General features: G+C 49.1%; 1 non-coding gene and 2 pseudogenes across 1 annotated transcript; all 3 read right to left on the bottom strand.

The window, feature by feature from the left end:
* Positions 1–1,549: 1,549 nt before the first annotated feature.
* LOC146834679 (28S ribosomal RNA) lies at positions 1,550–9,556 on the bottom strand (annotated as a pseudogene).
* A 410-nt stretch (positions 9,557–9,966) lies between these two features.
* Positions 9,967–10,118, bottom strand: LOC146834678 (5.8S ribosomal RNA). Its single transcript, XR_014960883.1, has one exon. It is a non-coding gene; the product is annotated as a 5.8S ribosomal RNA (ribosomal RNA).
* A 1,799-nt stretch (positions 10,119–11,917) lies between these two features.
* Positions 11,918–13,330, bottom strand: LOC146834677 (18S ribosomal RNA; annotated as a pseudogene).
* Positions 13,331–20,997: the final 7,667 nt, after the last annotated feature.

Below are 20,997 nucleotides of genomic sequence, written 5' to 3'. Positions count from 1 at the left end.
TGCACCATATACTAAGCCAGCCTTCTACTAGGGGTGGGCAGATAACTCTGCTCCGAAGTTAGCCAGCCACCCCTGCTCCCTGGCCCGGTCCCTGCTTCTGAACGCAGCCAGGCTGGGGAGAGCCTCCCTGGACCCTGATGGACCCCCGTCCCCAGCGCCCGGACCCTCCAATGGCTTACAGGACCGGGGGGGCTCCCGCACCCCAGGGCCCGCTGGACAGAGCTCAAGCCCCGGGCCTGTTCCCAGCTTCCGAACCCTAGCCAGGCCGGGGAGAGCCTCCCTGGGCTCCGGTGGACCCCAGTCCCCAGCGTCCAGACCCTCAGCTGGCTTGCAGGACGGGGGGCTCCCGCACCCTGGGTCCCACCGGACGGAGCTCAAGCCCCAGTCCCAGCTTCCGAACCCTAGCCAGGCCAGGACGAGCCTCCCCGGGCTCTGATGGACCCTGGTCGCAAGCGCCCAGACCTGCGTCTGGCTTGCAGGACCGGGGTTCCCGCCAGGCGGAGTTCAAGCCCCGGGCCCGGTCCCAGCTTCCAAGCCCTAGCCAGGCCTGGTACAGCCTCCCCGATGGACCCCTGTCCCCAGGGCCCGGACCCTCGGATGGCTTGCAGGATGGGGGGCTCCCGCACCCCGTGGCCGGCCAGACGTACCCCAAGCCCCAGGCCCGGTCCCAGCTTCCAAGCCCTAGCCAGGCTGGGACAAGCCTCCCCAGGCCCTGGCGGACCCCCGTCCCCAGCGACCCTCGGCTGGCTGGCAGGATGGGGGCTCCCGGAGCACGCCAGACGGAGCTCGAGTCCTGGGCCCAGTCCAAGCTTCCGAACCCTAGCCAGGCCAGGGAGAGCCTCCCCTGGCCCCGATGGACCCCCGTACCCAGCACCCGGACCCTCGGCTGGAACCAAGGAGGGGTTAAGCCCAGGTCATGTCCTCTCCCCGCCGGCCTGCCAAGGGAGCCCATTTTCCTCGACTAATAACTTACAGAACCCTGGGGAAGGACAAAAGTTGGAGAAAGCCCAGCCGGGCGGCCATCTGGTCACCCGGCATGCAGGGCTATGTGGTCGACCAGCCCGCAGGTCCATCTGGTCGCACGGCCCGGAGGACCATCTGGTCATGCAGCCAGGCGACCTGATGGCCCGGGATGACCCAGATGGCCTGAGGCAGCCGGACCCAGCACCCAGATGGCCTGAGGCAGCAGGACCCAGTCACCCTTGCCGTTTGACGACGGTGAGGGTGGTCAGGCGCTCCGAGGCCGCTGCTTGGGAGGCTCCTTCCCCGGGGCTGCTCACCTCCCTGCTCGACTTGTTTGGGAGCAGGGGGAAGGCGGGGCGGCTGGCCCAGGCCATTTGGTCACCCTGCTGACCTGCAAGGGATGATGGCCGTCATCCCCACACCCCGGTGGCGCAGGGAAGGGAGGGGGATGCCCCCGTGCCAGAGGGCACATGGTGGAGGCGGCCCACGTACTTCCCTCCGCATCTCTCCCACCATCCCGGCAGCTGAGGGACCCACTCCTGGGTGTGGTGGAGGAGGGCATCCACAGGCACCCATGCACGGAAAGATAAAAGCTTGGCTCAGAGGATGACTTTCAATAGATCGCAACGAGGTAGCTGCTCTGCTACTTACGAAACCCTGACCCAGAATCAGGTCGTCTACGAATGATTTAGCACCTGGTGCCCCATGAACATGTGGTGCACTAAGGGCGATGGAGGAGGCCCCCTTCCATCCACGCGCCTGTCCCCTAGCGAGCGGCTATACGCACCGGCCACCCCATGAGAGGCCAGCTATCCCAGGCCAACCGAGGCCCAACGGCACTGCGGTATCGTTACGGTTTAGGGGGGATTCTGACTTAAGAGGCGTTCAGTCATAATCCCACAGATGGTAGCTTCACCCCATTGGCTCCTCAGCCAAGCACATACACCAAATGTCTGAACCTCCGGTTCCTCTCGTACTGAGCAGGATTACTATTGCAACAACACATCATCAGTAGGGTAAAACTAACCCGTCTCACAACAGTCTAAACCCAGCTCACAATCCCGATCAGTGGGTGAACAATCCAACGCTTGGTGAATTCTGCTTCAGAATGATAGGAAGAGCCGACATCGACAGATCAAAAAACGGTCTGTATTCATACGGAAAATTGAGATCAAGCAAGCTTTTGCCTTTCTGCTCCGCCGGAGGTTTCTGCCCCCCCTGAGCTCGTCTTAGGACACCTGTGTTATCGTTTGACAGGTGTACCGCCCCAGTCAAACTCCCCACCTGCCACTGTTCCCGGAGCTGGTTGCGCTCGGCAGGCACCAGGGGCTTGGAGTCAGAAGCAAGAGCCCCACGGGGCTCGCCCCGCCTCACCGGGTAAGTGAAAAAACGATAAGAGTAGTGGTATTTCTCCGGCGGCCCAAAGGCCTCCCACTTATCCCACACCTTTCATGTCTCTTCACAGTGCCTGACTAGAGTTAAGTTCAACAAGGCCTTCTTTCCCCACTGATTCTACCAAGCCTGTGGTTTCGCTAGATAGTAGGTAGGGACAGTGGGAATCTTGTTCATCCATTCATGCGCGTCACTAATTAGATGACGAGGCATTTGGCTATTTCTGTACCACCACGTGGTGGCTCATTCTGGGTTATTATGCTGCCCATCAGCGTCAAATTGGTTTTGATTCCAACAATCCAACATTTGTTCGCTCCGGAGTACAGCCACACTGAACGCTGTCCTCACTGGAACTGGGATCACGTATAGGCCAGAGATAGTACACCCTGCAGTACTATTCCAACAATTTAAATTGTCTACGAACAGTTCTGAGAAATTAAAGTATGATTAGCAGGACATCAATAATCAATGTGTGGTATGCGGTGATTATGTGTATGTAATTATTTGAGACCTTTTCATCATTCAAGACATTTCAATAATTATGATGTACACATTTGTATCTAAATTGTTATAGGCACACATCTATAAAAATACACGTCTATAAATTGCACATCTAACTAGAAAATGCACATGTATAAAATTCTAGAAAATTCACATCTATACTAAATCTTGTGTCAACTATAAACTATTATGTAACTGTATAACCACATTTAAATATTGATGAATCAACAGTTTAAAACAATATGCTTTAAGGGTGACATGTGTGCTGCAAGAAAGTGTGTATCTCAGCATAAGCTTGATATTTAATTGTCCATGAATACTTTGCACATTTTAAGAGTGTCCATTAAAGTAGTCAGGCAAACATTTTTCTTGAACGGAAATGACATTTGCAGACCTAGATCAGCCAGAGCAACATCATTACATTGAGGCCAAATACCACGACATCCAACAATAAAGCTGTGTTACATTTGGTGAGATCTTTGATTTGCTGTGACAGATCCTGATAGTATTTAACTTTACTCTCAAACAATAATTCAAGGGAATTCTGTGAGTTTTCATAACAAATTTAAACATCAATCACTACAGCTGTACCATTTTTGATAAACACTACATCTGGTTTTCGTAGTTCACCTTGATTATTCTTAACATGAGGTTCCCTATATGCCTTCCAACCACACCTTTTTGCTCTATCAATGAGCAATTCCAGAATTTTATTATGTCTTTATATCCTAATGTCCTTGGTTTTGGGACATGCATCTGAAATATGTGAAATTGTTTCGCAAACATCTTTACAGTACCTACATGTAGCAAATGTACAATTTCTTCCCCTAGTGATGGTTTCTCTAGTATACAAGACATTTGCTCTTAACATCAGCGCGGCTATGTATTCATTTTCTTTCATTTTGTTATGCTTGCTGATCCAGAAATTTGAGGTTGGATTACTTGCTAAGTATTTTATAACATCACCTTGGACAGGGAGATTTGCCCAGATCTCAAATTTTTATTTTCTCCAATCATATTTTGCTAACAAATTCAAATCATAACTCAGAAACCTACTGTCTAAAATGTTGAGTTTGTGCGTTTTGATGATGTTATCAATTTTTTCATTGATTACTTCTCCTGCATACATGAATGAATAAGCTATGTACAGATCTGGAGCTGCCCTGAGATACAATAAACTACTGACTTTGTTTAGACCAATTGTTGTACATAGTTTTGGTATACTGAGGCTTCGAAATGATCTTTTCGAATATAGGAGACCATCACATGTGTATGCAGGAAGGTGTAGAAAATGTTTGATATAATTTTTTATTGTTTGATCCAGAACATTTAAAGTTTTAGCTTCTGTTCCTGTCATTTCCAATTTAAATGAGTTTAGGGATCAAGTACTGACACAAAATTTCTATTTTCTGCGTGGGCTTAAGTGGTAGATTATCAAGTTTTGTAGCTCAATTGAAAGAACCTCATTAATTTTGTTGTTGCTTGTATGGCCAGTGTGTGGATCAAAGTTCAATCCGCGGTATCTCTCACTTTCTCCTGGATGAATGTTTTCAATATTTTGTTTTTCAAACTGCCATGGTTTACAGTTGTTAATCAGGATTTTATCTTTATGGTGACTGATATAAAATCCATGTGTCTTTTTCACATTACGTTTTAATCCTGTTCTTTTACTGAATTTTTCAAGGATTTTCAGATTTGTACTCATTCCTTCCCAGGTGCTGCTGAGTACTACGATGTCATTGGCAAAGGCGAGAGCAGTGATTTGCTCAATAAGACCATCAGATCTGAATGTGAAGCCCTTGCCGTCTTTCTGAAGAATACAGATCAGAGGATCCATGGCAATGCTAAATAGCAGTGAGGATAAAGAGTCACCTTGTTTATCCCCAGATTTCATTGTTATTTCAGGAGTTGGTTCGTTGCTCTTTTCCTTGGAAAATGTTGTCGAGTCAGTGTATAAGTTACACACAAAGGGGTTCAGCACTGTTCAAAGAAGTCAATGAGTATATAAAAGGATGTCCAAAACGTCAATATACTTTTCTTGAAAAAAATCCTTTTCTTTATTGCATATTCACATAAACATGAAGAGTGGATTCCAAATTGACAAAAAGATTTCTTTAATGATGAGTATCGATTCTGGCATGGTAACCCGTATCTCCTGTTCTCGTTTTCTTACTGAAAACAACGAGACCAGGAGATACGGGTTACCATGCCAGAATCGATACTCATCATTAAAGAAATCTTTTTGTCAATTTGGAATTCACGGTTGCTGGTTCAATTCACATAACCATCACTTTGAACAATTCTTTTATTATTTCGAGAAGCCCTGAAGAAGTCTCTTTCTAGAGACGAAACGCGTCGGCTATGATTCTTCATGTCTATGTGGCCATGACTCTTCATGTTTATGTGAATATGCAATAAAGAAAAGGATTTTTTTCAAGAAAAGTATATTGACGTTTTGGACATCCTTTTATATAATCATTGACTTCTTTGAACAGTGCTGAACCCCTTTGTGTGTAAGTTTGTGACAAGACTTGTTCCTGGTGAGGAACATAGAGGGGAGTGTTCCTTGGTTCCTTGCACTGTAAGAATCTCAAATAAAGAACACTATTCATTTGTAAGGTGCGGTATCTATAGCCTCTACCCTCATATTGTGCGTACTTATCAGTGTACAAGTCTTTTATTATGTCTCTGATGTATGATGGAACTCTGTGCCTTGCGAGACTCTGTAGAATGTGACCATGGCTGACAGAGTCAAAGGCTTTTGAGGTATCTATGAACACTACTGATAATGAGTGAAAGTTTTTTCGTGCCCCTTTTATGATATTTTAGAAGAGTCAGATTCTCGAGACAACCTCTCACCTTCATGAAGCCTTTTTGTCTCGTATTCAATTCAACAAAAAATGAGTGTCTTTTAAGTTAGTATTTTTGTGAATAACTTCATGAACGCAGTACCGATGGTAATTGGACGCCAATTACTGATTTTTTTAGGTTCACTAAATCGGTACATTCTTAGGTATCAATATCGACCGGTTCTTTTTGATACTTTCTGGTACTCTGCTCATCGATAACCAAGACAATAAAATTCTGTGCAGCAGTCTTGGTTGCTTGCTATGCACTTTATTCAAGTCATTCAGACCAATCTTATCAGGCCTCACTGCTTTCTTTAAATCTGAGTCATCGAAGGCATTAGTTATTTCGAGCAGTCTAATTTCTTTACATACATTTCTAATTTCCCATTCATCCGGTATTCGATCAATCAGTATAAATTTAGGGTTTTTCTTGTTTTCTTTTTCAATTATGCCTTTGTAGTACTGGAAAATGTCATCAGCATTGATTTGGAAAGTGGCATCTTATGCCCCATCAGTGATAATCCTGGCAATTTTCATTTTGTCTTTTTTAAACATTGCCTGGTATTCTTTATAGCTGCTCTTTGCTTTTGCATAATTTTTCTTGTGTGTCCAATTAAGGCTTCTGTTTTTCTGGTCTGTCTTTGTTATCTTGTTTTCTACTGAGGCATTCTGGCGCTCATTTTGAGTAGAGTTCATAGGCTCATTATTGAGTTTGCTTGCTGGTTCTCTACGATTTGCTGGTACAGGACTTATATCAGTGGAGTTTTCTGAGATATAAGTCACTATCTCATCCATCAGATCCATAGCAGCATTGTGTTGCTCTATGTTTTGGGTGTACTTCTCGACTTCTGTGATTCTATCCTGCAGCTCAAAGTTTTTGATCTTTTGCGCACGTTTGCGAATGATAAAGTCTCTGCGCTGTTCTGTTGTTACTTCCACTGTAACCTCTGATTCATCGCAAGAGTCATTCTCAGAAACACTTGATGCTTGCAGTAAATCTTTTGCCGATTTTTTTACTCTTATCTCTTCTATCTCTTCTTTTTTCTGCAATTTGTTTTCTGTTTTTACTGTCAAAATGTGGAACCATCAGCACAATAATATTTCTCTTGTTCTCATACACTTTTTCCAATTCTGCTAGTAGCAGTATTTCTTCCTGTGACCATAATTTTGATGGTTTGCTGCTTGCTAGAGCGGATAGTCTAACCTAATTTTGCGCTCTTGGATGCGCATGCCGAGCATGTTGTGAAACTCCAATCTTTTTTTCCAAATCTGAGGTCACAGAAGCTGCACAAGAATGGCAGCTCTTCTTTTTGAGGTCTTCCTATACATTTGGCATAATGGCATGCAATTTTGTGGTATTCGGCTTCTTTGTCACATTTTGAGCAATAAGTTTTGAGATAGAAGCCTTTATGCTTGTTGGAGACATGTTTTCTCAATGCTTTAAAAGTTGCCAATATGTCTCCACACAAGTCACGTTTATACTTTTCGTTTGGGTATTTCCAATATGTGAGTTTTTTTGTGTAGTCACTTTTCTTTGTTAATAATTCTTTGCTGACCTCGTACACATCAGGTAGATTTTCAAAGTTGGTTGTAACAATGTCATTCTTGGCTGAGGAGGCCATAATCTCGATGGTTTCTCTGAGGTCTACTGTTGTGTCTTCATCTGCTACGGTAGGTGAACTAGGGCCTATATCGTGATCTGAATCGTCGTTGCTTGTTGCATTGTTTGAAGCGGTTGCTGGTTTGAGAAATTCAGTGAGGAGGTTAATGATTTCTGGAAAAGACAGCACCTCCTTATGCCATCTTAACGGGGTTTTTAATCTCCAGGAACTACCCCATCTGGAATTGTGTTTGTTTGCTTCGCCAGTTCTCACTATCACACTCACCGCCATGATAGAACCTTATTTGGCCTGTCTCTATAGACTTCTCTACGCAGAGTCTAGCACTATGGAGGAAGTCACCGGTGGGACCACTGGGAGGTAAAGGCCACTACAACTGAGAATAGGTTGAGAGTCATAGATACTCCTGCCGTTTACCCGCGCTTCATTGAGTTTCTTCACTTTGACATTCAGAGCACTGGGCAGAAATCACATCGCGTCAACACCCGCCTCGGGCCTTCGCGATGTTTTGCTTTAATTAAACAGTTGGTTTCCCCTGGTCCGCACCAGTTCTAAGTCAGCTACTAGGTGCCGGCCGAGGCAGAACCCCGGCCCTGCGCCCCGTGGGACGGGACGCGGGGAGAGGCGATCACCGCAGCTGGGGTGATCAACAGGAAGGGCCCGGCTCGCATCCAGAGTCGCCACCACCCTGTTGGGTGGCGCCCATCCCAGCCGTGGCTCGCGCCGAGCCCCGCTTTGAGCCCCAGCCCGACTGACTCAGTCCTTAGAGCCAATCCTTATCCCGAAGTTACAGATCTGACTTGCCAACTTCCCTTATCTACATTGTTCCAATATGCCAGAGGCTGTTCACCTTGGAGACCTGCTGCGGATATGGGTACGGCCCGGCGCGAGATTTACACCATCTTCCCCGGATTTTCAAGGACCAGCGAGAGCTCACCAGACGCCGCCGGAACCGCGACGCTTTCCAAGGCTTGGGCCCCTCTCTCGGGGCGAACCCATTCCAGGGCGCCCTGCCCTTCATGAAGAAAAGAGCACTCTCCCCAAGGCTCCAACGGCTTCCCCGGGATCATTTGCGTTACCGCACTGGACACCGCGAAGGCGTCCGCCTCCACCACTCCGGGTTCGGGGATCTGAACCAGACTCCCTTTCAATCGGCCGAGGGTAACAGAGGCCATCGCCCGTCCCTTCCGAACGGCGCTCGCCCATCTCTTAGGACCGACTGACCCATGTTCAACTGCTGTTGACATGGAACCCTTCTCTACTTCGGCCTTCAAAGTTCTCGTTTGAATATTTGCTACTACCACCAAGAGCTGCACCTGCGTCGGCTCCACCCAGGCCCTCGCCCCCGGGCTTCCATTCGCACCGCAGCGGCCCTCCTACTCGTCGCGGCATAGCCCCCGCGGCTCTTAGTGCCGGCGATGGCCGGGTATGGGCCCGACTCTCCAGCGCCATCCATTTTCAGGGCTAGTTGATTCGGCAGGTGAGCGTATTCCGACTTCCATGGCCACCGTCCTGCTGTCTATATCAAGTAGCACCTTTTCTGGGGTCTGATGAGCGTTGGCATCGGGCGCCTTAACCCGGTGTTCAGTTTATCCCGCAGCGTCAGTTCTGCTTACCAAAAGTGGCCCACTAGGCACTCGCATTCCATGTCCGACTCCACGCCAGCGAGCCCGGCTTCTTACCCATTTAAAGTTTGAGAATAGGCTGAGATAGTTTGGGCCCCAAGACATCTAATCATTTGCTTTACCAGATAAAACTGGGGGCTCCGAGCACAAGCTATCCTGAGGGAAACTTCGGAGGGAACCAGCTACTAGATGGTTCGATTAGTCTTTTCACCCTAAACCCAGGTCGGACGGCTGATTTGCACGTCAGGACCGCTAGGGACCTCCACCAGAGCTTCCTCTGGCTTCGCCCTGCCCAGGCATAGTTCCCCATCTTTCAAGTCCTATCACGCACGCTCATGCTCCATCTCCCCGACGGAGCGGGCGAGACGGGCCGGTGGTGGGCCCGCTGCTGAAAGCGCCGGCCCTCACCTTCATTGCGCCACAGGGTTTCGTTCGGCCCTCAGACTCGCGCACGTGTTAGACTCCTTGGTCCGTGTTTCAAGACGGATCGGGTGGGTAACCGACATCGCCGCAGACCACTTGCCCCCGGTGTGTCCTGGTTAGTTTCTTTTCCTCCGCTTAGTAATATGCTTAAAATAAGCAGGTCGCCACGTCTGATCTGAGGTCGTAGTTGAAAAAACGCAGAAGCGTCGGGTGAGCCGCCGGGGAAGACCAGGCCCCTGTCGGAGTAGGGGCGTGGCATCCCGGCAGCAAGCACCCTCTTTCCCTGGATCGGATCTGGAGGGGGTTTGCCCTCCCAGGAAGCCAGCCGTGAAGGTGAGCACCCAAGGCATGTGCGCCCGGGCAGACAGCTATGTGGGGCATGCAGCCAGGCGGACCGGTCGCCTACCCCCCCACCCTTGCCGAGGCGAAGCAGGGCTAGCCGCCGGCAACGTACCTCCACAGCAGGACCCGGAGAGGGACCCTGCCACAGGCGATCGGGTGTCTTACCTTGTGGTGGGACAAAGGGCAGCGGAGCTAACCCTGCGACAGCCCCTGCTGCATCCCATGGAAGCCCTGGGGCGATTGACGATTGAGCGACCCTCAGACAGGTGTAGGCCCGGAAGGCACCCGGGGCCGCAAGGTGAGTTCGAAGTGTCGATAATCAATGTATCCTGCAATTCACACTAATTCTCAGCTAGCTGCGTTCTTCATCGAAGCGCGAGCCGAGTGATCCATCGCCAAGAGTCACAGGCAACTTTTTGAAAACGTTTGCTCACCTGCGGGCGCAGGAGAGGCGGAAGGAAGGCAACGCCGTCCATCCACTGCCCATGCGGCGAGACGGGCCAGGTGCTTCCCCTCTGGGAGTCAGACAGCACCATTGGGAGGAAAAAAAACTTTACCAGGTGCTCGGCCTAGGAGTCCCTCCCCCCACCCACCCGCGGGCGAGGAAGGGGGCACCGCCACCAGTCCCTCCCAGGGTAACCGGGAGGGACCGCACGAGTCTTAAAACCCCTCAGCCCAGCCGCACAGGACCTTGTCAAACCGGGTACCTGGCAAAGAGGGAGGGTCACCCCACCTGCACGTCAGCTGCCAGGCAGCCCCTACCAATGCCAGCGGGTTGGTGGGAAGCCCACCCCACACTTGCCCAGGTTGGAGGTGCTCCCCATCCCACTCGCCTCCCACCGAGTGCAGCCGGGGGTCCCCTCACAGGCCCTCAGCTCCATCTCTTCCAGGCTGCCCTGCTGCATGAGCAGGGCCGACTTTAGAGCTGGTGGCGCCTGGTGCGATAATGTTTGTTGGCGCCCCCAATGACCATCTCCGCCACGGATTCCTTCAGCACCACACTTTAACAGAGCCCAAGTCTCCATAACCACTCCCTCTCAGATGCATATATAGAGCCACTCATACCAGTGTAGGGTGTCAGAGCACTTTGCATCACACACACATTACACAGAGACAATCAATCATACATGTGTAACTCAGCGTATAGGAAATGTTACATAAGACAGAGGACTACAAGGTGTAGGAGCCACATGTCCTCCATACTGGTAGGCAGAATAGTTTAATAGTGCTTGGTCTGGAGAAGCATACGCTCAGAATTTAAAAAGGAACACCATAGTTGGGGGTTCTCTTTAATAATGAAAATAGATTTCTGACAAAATTAATCCTTTTTGCAACATTAATAGTTTAGTACAATTACAAAGTGCATAGAATGTAAATAACTCAATGGGTTACTGCTTTTAAAAGAGACATTTTGTTTCTTGGAATTTATATATTCAAATCCTATATTAGGATTTTAACCTATAAATTGCAAGTAACAAAAGGATGTCTTTTTTAAAACGAGTAACCTACTGACCTATTTATATTGTATGCACTTTGTAATCTGCTCGGTACTTGTTTTCTGCAACAGGCATATTAACCCTGTGCACTACTTTATAGTGGGTCAAAACCCAAATTAAACTAAACTCCGACCTCTCTTCAGGAAGAACATTAATCACAGGATTTATCCAGACATATTTTTGTTGCCCGGAAATTGCTGGAGGAAAAGAGTGCGGCAGCAGCAGGTGCTTTAAAATAACAAACTTGCAAACACGGTGCTCCCTGGAAGCCAGCACCCGGTGCGGTCGCCCCGCCCTAGAGCCGGTGCGCGAGAATGGCCGGGACTCAGGCACGGGAGGGCCCAGGGCAGCAGGGCCTTTTTAGGGTGGGGGGCAGGGGGTGATCCCAGCCCAGGGAGGCACTGCAATTCGGTTTCCCCCCACGGCAGGGTTCGTGCCGGGTGAGCATGGGTTCTGTCTCGGGAGGGCCCACTGTTGTACCCCTCCCAGAGAAAGGGACTGGGGCCGCCCCTTGTCCCCTAATCGGTTGGGTCCTCCCCCGGCGGAGGAAGACCCGCCGAGGCCCGGTCCTCACCCAAGCACCCCATGTGGCCACGGACTGCTCCACTGGTCGGCGCAGGCCTGGACAGGGCTGGGCCCTAAGCCTACGGTGTGCTTGCAGGAGGCGGCCGAGGGCTTCAGGCTGGCGCCGTCGGTCGCTCGGCCGTTCATGATCCTTCCGCACGTTCACCTATGGAAACCTTGTTACGACTTTTACTTCCTCTAGATAGTCAAGTTTAATCGTTTTCTCGGACCTCCACCTGGGCCATTGCCGACCCCGACGGGGCCGATCCGAGGACCTCACTAAACCATCCAATCGGTAGTAGCGACGGGCAGTGTGTACAAAGGCCAAGGACTTAATCAATGCAAGCTTATGACCCGCACTTACTGGGAATTCCTCGTTCATGGGGAAAAAATGCTATCCCCAATCCTTATCACGAACGGGGTTCAGCGGGTTACCCGCACCGGTCAGCGAAGGGTAGACACACGCTGATCCGTTCAGTGTTGCGCGCGTGCAGCCACGGACATCTATGGGCATCACAGACCTGTTATTGCTTGATCTCGTGTGGCTGAATACCACTTGTCCCTCTAAGAAGTTGGACGCCAACCGCTGGGTGTCGCGTAATTAGTTAGCATGGAGGAGTCTCATTCGTTAACGGAATTAACCAGACAAATCGCTCCACCAACTAAGAACGGCCATGCACCACCACCCACAGAATCGAGAAAGAGCTATCAATCTGTCAATCCTTTCCGTGTCCGGGCCGGGTGAGGTTTCCCATGTTGAGTCAAATTAAGCCGCAGGCTCCACTCCTGGTGGTGCCCTTCCGTCAATTCCTTTAAGTTTCAGCTTTGCAAACATACTCCCACGGAACCCAAAGACTTTGGTTTCCCTGAAGCTGCTCGGCGGGTCATGGGAATAACGCCGCCGGATCGCTAGTCGGCATCGTTTATGGTTGGAACTACGACGGTATCTGATCATCTTCGAACCTCCGACTTTCGTTCTTGATCAATGAAAACATTCTTGGCAAATGCTTTCGCTTTGGTTCGTCTTGTGCCGGTCCAAGAATTTCACCTCTAGCGGCACAATACGAATGCCCCCGGCCGTCCCTCTTAATCATGGCCCCAGTTCCGAAAACCAACAAAATAGAACCAGAGTCCTATTCCATTATTCCTAGCTGAAGTATTCATGCGACTGGGCTGCTTTGAACACTCTAATTTTTTCAAAGTAAATGCTTCGGACCCCCAGGACACTCAGTCAAGAGCATCAAGGGGGCGCTGAGAGGCAGGGGTTGGGACAGGCGGTAGCTCGCCTCGCAGCAGATCGCCAGCTCACCAAAGCAGCCAGGTGAGCCAGATTGGTCTTGGTCTGATAAATGCACGCATACCGGGAGGTCAGCGCTCGTCGGCATGTATTAGCTCTAGAATTACCACAGTTATTTAAGTAACAGGTGGAGCGATCAAAGGAACCATAACTGATTTAATGAGCCATTCGCAGTTTCACTGTACCGGCCGTATGTACTTACACGTGCATGGCTTAATCTTTGAGACAAGCATATGCTACTGGCAGGATCAACCAGGTAGCTGCACCTGCTGACAAGGTGGGTTTGGGAGCTGCATGCCCATATACCCGACCGGCAACCTTCGCACACACCTCCCTCTTGGGAGCCTGCTAGGGGAAGGAGCCCACACGCCTGGACAGGAAGGCTTGCAGGAGGGGTGGAGAGGTGCGATCACATGGGCACTGGCAGGCCCAGCCGTCTTCCCTGGAGGGAGAGGCAGGCCGAGGCGTAGCCTGAGAGAGACGCAGGGGTGCCGGGGCCTGGAGGCGGCAGCAGCTAACCTCGTTCCGAGCTGCTGTGGCAATGTGCTGGGCGGAGAGGGGTGACGGCGTGGCGCACAGGGCTTACGGACCTTCCGGGCAGAAGCGTCTGAGGGCCTGGCACCACCCGACCCCTTCCGCTCAGGTCAGAGGGGGAGCCTTCCCGGGCCAACGGGACCCCATCCGGGGCAGTCTGCCACGCGGCAGGCCCAAGGAAGGACCCAGGGCTGGTTCTGGAGTACCCTGTCCTTAGTAATCCGGAGAGGAAAGCTACCCCTTTTTCTGGTAACCCGTGCGCACTGCGAGACTAAGGGGACACTAGGCGCGGACGCGCCCGACCTCCTGGAGCCCTGGCTGGGATCGGGGAGGCAAATGAGCCCTCATCAGGACTTCAAGGCAGGCACGGCCATCTGGTTGCCCCATTGGAAAGCACTGCCTGTGACCAGATGGCCGGGACCGAAGGACGCCCATCTGCCCGCCCCGAACCTGCACGGTAGGGGTCCCACCTGCCCTTGCAAGGCTCGGGGCTCCGCTTCCCGGGGGCTCGGGGACCCCGGCTGGGCCTCAGGCATGGGGAGGCCCGCAGGTGCTCTCGGGTCCAGACGCCCGGAGGAGGACTGCCCAGGACCGATGGAGCCTGTCCCGGGCACTTTGCCATACCACAGTCTGGAGAAGGGAGCCCCGAACGGTGGGGAGGTGTTGTCTGGGCAAAACCCATTTGGTCCCGGGAGGGGTGTTCCGGCATACCCTGCCCCTAGTAATCTGGAGGAAAGCTACCCCTCTTTCTGGTAACTCGTGCGCACTGAGTGATGGAGGGGACCCAGGGCGCTTAGGCGTCCGACCTCCTGGAGGCCTGGCTGAAATCGGGGAGGCAGACGAGCCCTCATCGGGACCTTCAGGTCAGCCCGGACATCTGGTCATCCCATTGGAAAGCATTGCGCGCGACCAGATGGCCGAGGGGAAAAGGCAGGATCAGATGGCCGGGACCGAAGTACGCCCATCTGCCCGCACCGAGGGCTCCAGCTTGCCCTTTGGATGGCTCGGGGGCTCTACACCAGGGACCCTTGTCCTGGCCACAGGACGGGAGCTCCCATACCCTAGGCCATGCCCCAAACCCAGGCCCCGGACCCTGCTTCTCAATCCAGCCAGGCCGGGGATATCTGGGAGCCTGACGTGGGCTCCTGTTCCACACATTTTTTCCAATACTCTGTGGAACTCCGTGTAATGGGGCTACGCCAACTCTGCCCACCCCTACATTCTACAGAGACACTACCACATTACTTGTTCATGTGTTCCATTTTGGGGATCTGTCACTGACTCTTGTTCTGTTATGTTAAAGGGTTTATACAGCGCATGGCTCTCCTGGCAAAAGAACGTCCCAGCGCTAAATACAGGAGAAGAAGATCATAGGGGAATGCAAGATCAACAGAAAAGCCAGGTCTTCACAGCTTTCTAAAAGACAGAAGGTTGGTGATGTTTCTGATAGGAAGTGGCAAAGAGTTCCAAAAGGCACGTGCAAGCACCTTAAATGAGCGTCCCCTTGCTCTGGCCCTACGGAATCGTGGCACACGAGTAAGATGTAGATCAACGGAGCGAAGGACACAAGTTGGGGTGTAGGAATGACAAAAATTGTTCAGAATCGCCAGACCTATGCCTGCACACATTTGTAAACTCCTCTAGGCAGTGTGAGGGTTGGAAGCGCAAGAGTGGCATTCAAAACTGTCCAAGGTATCACCATGGATATAAATAAGGAATGCCAGCTGTTGCCACTTGCTGACACGCTGATAACCCTGGCACCTTGGGATGCTCAAAGGCAATGTCTGGAAGAGAAGGTAAATGGGTGCTAAACGGACATGTTTATCTTCTATAATTCCCAAACCATACCATCCCTTTAGCCATAAAACAACAATCATGAGGCTCTTGAGGAACTGAGTATCTGCTATGGGGTAAAGCCTGTGATGTCAGCAGTTAAAGGGTGCTGTCCAATGCAAGTTAGGAGGGTAACTTAATAATCAGATCAGAGAGTGAAGAGAAGCATCAGGTTTATTCCATACACATTAGCCACAGCATACCAACTGCCAATTACGGAGCGCACAGGCTCCTCACTCTACATCCTAAAACTTTGTGATGGCAAGGTTCCACAGTTCTAGGCTATTCTCCAATGTTCTGGTATTTTCTACAGCCCAAGCGAGAAGGGTGACGGACAGATACCAGTGGTGCTTGATGTCATGACTGCTCAATCCTGGTATTTTGGTGAACTGATGTCCATGAGTGATAAAGGAGATTCCAATTCACAGGCAGCTTGGGGAAAGTAATGACCTCAGAGACTTTTAAATTTCAGAAGACGCAACAGGCACACATAGGCACAAATGGCCTAGAGAAAGCCTGGCCCAAGCACAGATCTTTTATCGATGATCGATGGTGTGAATCTAGGATAGGCCACCACTATTTACTGGCTGTTACTCAGTGGTGTATCTTAGTCAATATTGTTAATGGGAGTGTCAGCATAAGATTACCCAACAAGCATCATAGCATATCCATTTCAGCAGAACAGGAGCGGCCATGTGACAGGAACCAGCGCTGGAAAAGAGTGGGTAGCAGCCCTGTTACTGTTGCAACAGTCAACAAGTTGATAGGGGGAATGTTTGAATTAATCTAAGCCACTGGCATTTGCGTAGAGCACATTATAGCCTTTAATTTCTCACCCACTGTCACTCTAAACAGAAACCTGTGACATATAAATCCTTCTTGGTCCTGCTCAAATAGCAGTATAGCAGAGCTGCCAGGCCAGTACCCCCTTCAAACCTCTGACAAGTTTTAGCCAATTTAGGCCTCATCAATTCGGTATACCTTCAGTCCTGAGGCGCAGTGAGCATGGGATCAACATACCCATTCCACCGAGGGAGTCTACTGCAAGAAACAAGGTAATGGAAGAAATCCCCGAATAAATCTCAGCTACAGATGATCACTTGGGATAAGTTCCAGTCTATCATTTTTGCTGTCTGAAGGGGACCGAGCATAGCACTTCAGGCTGGACCGTTCCCATTGGAGCAGGCCAAGACTGATATGCATATGTCTGGTTTCTGTTTAGAAGGGCATTGTGGGTGAGAAATAATGGGCTATTAGTGGCCCGGACAGTGGCTGAGATTATTTCAAGCATTTTTTTCATCACCTTGTTTATGCCGACTGTGCAGTTATTTGCAAGCTGGATCCAGCCCAAATGAGCAAAGTCCCCCACCTATATCCCAGTGCGGAATACCACCACAAAGACACATGCAGCAGCACCCATCAACTCTATGTTTGTGTTGTGTAGAGAAGCAGCTTGCATGGGTAGATGGGGTCATTATTTCCCTCTCGAGCAAGGCCAGGTTGCAGAAGCCCAACATTAAGGACAAACACAATCTCTTTGAATCATATATTCCTGGGCAGGCAGCATGTGTAAGAGATGAAAGTGAGAGCACACCTGGAATCTCACACCTCCTCCATGCTCAGCAGGCCGTCGGGGAACTAAGACAAACTGTCAATTCATATATTACCTGAAGGCAAACAGATTTGAGAGGTTCTTTTTATATCTAGCTCTCTTGCTGCGTTTCTAAGCACCTTTATTTAAAGGTGTCACTCTTCTCCGTCTTTTATGTGCTAATAGCAGCACCAGCTTCATCCTCAATGTAATTTAGAATTTGTGATCTGCAGATCACAGAATATGTCTGCAGTTCGTGTTCAACTGGCTGAACCATTGCATCACTTTGCAAATAAACTGTACTATGGCACTTAATACATTTTAATACCATCTAAGAGAACACACTTTACCAAACGTAGAAACATGAAAACTTAGTTAACATTATGGTTATGTACAATTGTTTGCAAAGGGTGCAGAACTCCCCGAGCTGCTTTAGCAACAACTGCATTAACCTACTAAGCTATCATACCTTGTGTAAATCTGAAGTTCCCCATAATACTCTACAGTAGGCATATAAATCCTCTACACTATTTGAGACTCCAAGCTGTGGCCATGGGTAACACACAGATCTCTCTGTTGTTTGCATGAAGCATTTGAGCTATTTTACCAGTATTATAGGCCGATACTTGCTAGATACAAATTAGTTTCTGCAGTGAATTTCCTGGGTAAACAATTAAGTAAGGCAAAACAGTTTTACCAAATTTTCCTTGTCAATTTATTTAAGGGCAGGATTTTTACAATTAATGCATTTGCTTGGCAGACCATAGGCTTACATTCATCAATTCCGCTCCTTACAAATGCCACTCCCTCATAACTCCTCCTCTTTCTACCACCACCCTTTCCACACTCAATTTGAGGGTTACTGGAACTCCTATTCCACATTTCAGCATTAACTGGAAGCCTTGATTTGGTAATGATAAGAGCACAAATTGAAGGGAGATGTGAATAGGGCTGAGGCAAGATGATTGGAAATGTCATTGCCTCATATTAAACACATAAGGACCCTTATAATGATGAAGAGGATGGGCCAAGTGGAAGCAGAAGTTAGAACTAAAGACACGGGCTCTAACAGTGGTGCACGGTGGGAGAAATGGGACCTTACACCCTTTTCAACAAGATGTCAGCCGAAAACCAGAATACCAACCCCTGCCCTGCTCCTCGAAACTGCATGCAATGATCATCGAAACAAGGGTGAGGCTTCTCCTCAACTCCATAGCAGGGAGCAAGAGGTGGCAAAGGGGAAAGCTGGACAGATACCCTCACTGCTAAACTCTGGGCCGGCAAATACATTATCGGCACTCACACGCATGGGGAAGAAGATGGACTAAGCATGTGTAAGCGCCAAAGGAGGGGGTGAAAAGGGCGATGCTCGGAGTAAATGCATGCAGGAAAAGGACACAGCTTCTAGCTCTACGGGGAGGAGAAGCAACCTGCGTTTACTTAAGGAAGCTGATGGCTCACAACCCCTAATCTCAAGTAGCTTTGCAGTAGCAAGTGAAGTTGTGTTAAACAATTCAGGTGGCGCTCTTGGTGATCGGCATATGAGAGAGGTGATGGGCTCAAAATCTCTCGTACCTGATGCTCCATTTGAAACCCTTGCTACCATCGCAGCGGCAGATGACAACCTCAATACTAATGTACGTATGACTGACAGTCATACTCTCCCCCTTACTTTGTCAAATAATTGTAATAGCTTGATTACCACTACCGGTGCTATTATCGGTGCCAAAGATAGTGATGCTACTCCTACATCTGCAACACTCAATGCCTGTGCACTTATAGAGCAGATAAAAAAAAACACCAGATAATCAGGATAAGTTCTACTCGCTGACGGATGATTCTGAAATTTCCGACATCAGCATTTCACTGTCAAGTGGAGAGGAAGGCAAGAAGTGGTATAGCAGCACTAACACTGATGTCCAGAGAACTAAAATAACCGCTAAAAAACTATCTAAAAAGAGAGGTAAAAATCGGGTACAAAGAGATGACTACTTCTCGGAGAATGAGTGTGTGTGAGGGTTGAAATGGGATTATAACAATACGCCTCTTACATTAGCCGCAAAATCCTCCACAATTACTGGGCTCACTCCAACCCATAACAACCTAACTAGCTGTGGCAGTGGCAGCAGCAAAACGGGGGATCACGGAGATCACGGTGTCCCCAGTAATGAACCCGCTTTGGCAGTTATTTTGCAGTCGATCAAAGGTTTTCAGGAGGAAGTCAAGGTTGATAATCGAAGATCCCGCTTGGCGGCCAAAAAACTTCAAGGGGCAGTGAGAAAGGTCGGTAAAACCTGTTCTGATATAGCGGATCGGATGACTATGGTGGAGGGAAGAACCGAACAGCTTGAAAAAGATGTGGCGACACTACAGACACAGCGTGATGAACAACATGGGATAGTAAAGGATTTGATGTGGAAGATGGAGGAACAAGAAAACCGGCAGAGACGTAACAACCTCCGCTTTTTAGGAATTCCGGAGAGAATCGAAAAGGATGACACCAGGAAATTCATGATCAACCTCCTAAAAGGGGCGCTCCCAGAAATACAATCATGGGACTTGGAGCGGGAAATACAAAGAGCCCATATATTTCCCCTGTCTCTCGGAAAACATACATCAACGGCACAACACCCACGTGCTATACTCGTACTCTTTGGAAACTTTCTTCTCCGCCAAACTCTTTTTGATCTGGCTAGACCAACCAAGAGACGAACTTTCGAGGGAGTAACTTTTTTCACCAGACCCGATTTCACTCATGCCACAGTGGAGCGCAGGTGGAGACTCCGGCAACTCTTTGATCCATTACAGAAATTGGGGGCTGAGGTGTATTTGCAGAATCCTGCCAGACTAAAGATAATTTTCAAAGGGGCCACCCGTAGCTTTATCTCGGAAATTCAGGCGCAAAATATCTTGAGGAACTTTCAGAACATAAATAATATAAAATAAACAGTTAAAGCTTATTCGGGGTCGCTCTTCTAAAATGTCAAGTCTGTACCTGGTAGATGTAGATATACAGGATGATACAGCTAGGAGCGCAGTCAAGGACACTAGTTGGGCGTAAGGGCCTATAGGCTTAATAAGCGGGGGTGGTCTCTGTCGGGCTTTTGGTAAACGCTGTGCTGCTTGGGCTTGGGGAGTGGACTTGGGTCTTCCGTCCCGGCTGCTCTTGCACAATATTTTTTTTCCTTTTTCTCTTTATAAAAATTTTTTTATTTGAAGATCTTGCTTTTCGGTTGTTTGTTTGACAGGGTTCAATAATAAAAATAAAAGTAAAACAAAAAGAGAGGGGCAAAAAGGAGGGGGGATTTTTTTGTTTTGTTTATTTATGTGTATGGTGTACATTAGTATATTAGGATGGGTTTGTTAAGAATACTATCTATGAACATCTGTGGCCTAAATGATATTAAGAAAAGACAGGCAGTTACGGCTGGACTGCAAGCTTGGGGCACCAATATTGTTTGTCTTCAAGAGACACATATTGAGGGGTCACAAATGCATATTTTAAAAACGCTGGGTAATCGGTTAATATGTGCTACTTCACTAGGAGCTAGGGTTAGGGGGGGGTGGCTATCTTAGCTAAGGGAAATGGGCTCAATTTTAGTCATTCTAAGGTAGATAAATCCGGTCGTTGGGCAATCACAGAATGTCAGTATGGGAGTGGGCAAAGGATGACCCTTTGTGCCATATACGGCAGCAATGGTGATGAAGCAGCCGTGTTTGATGAGCTCTCTAATGAACTGATGCATTGGCCACTACCTCTATTGATTTGTGGGGATCTTATCATCAATCTCCCTAGTAATTGGTCCCCAAGTGAGGAATGGCACTACATTGGCCGTAAACCCAAAGTGTTTAAAGCACTGAGACAAATGTGTTGTATTCATGGTCTAGTGGATGGTTGGCAGACTTTAAAACCGGATGATTGTGGGTTTACATATTTTTCCAACCCGCATCTCACTCATGCAAGACTG

Source organism: Triturus cristatus, chromosome 4_2 (genome assembly GCF_964204655.1).
Source record: "Triturus cristatus chromosome 4_2, aTriCri1.1, whole genome shotgun sequence".
NCBI classification, from domain to species: domain Eukaryota; kingdom Metazoa; phylum Chordata; class Amphibia; order Caudata; family Salamandridae; genus Triturus; species Triturus cristatus.
This window is presented reverse-complemented; position numbering and strand designations above follow the sequence as displayed.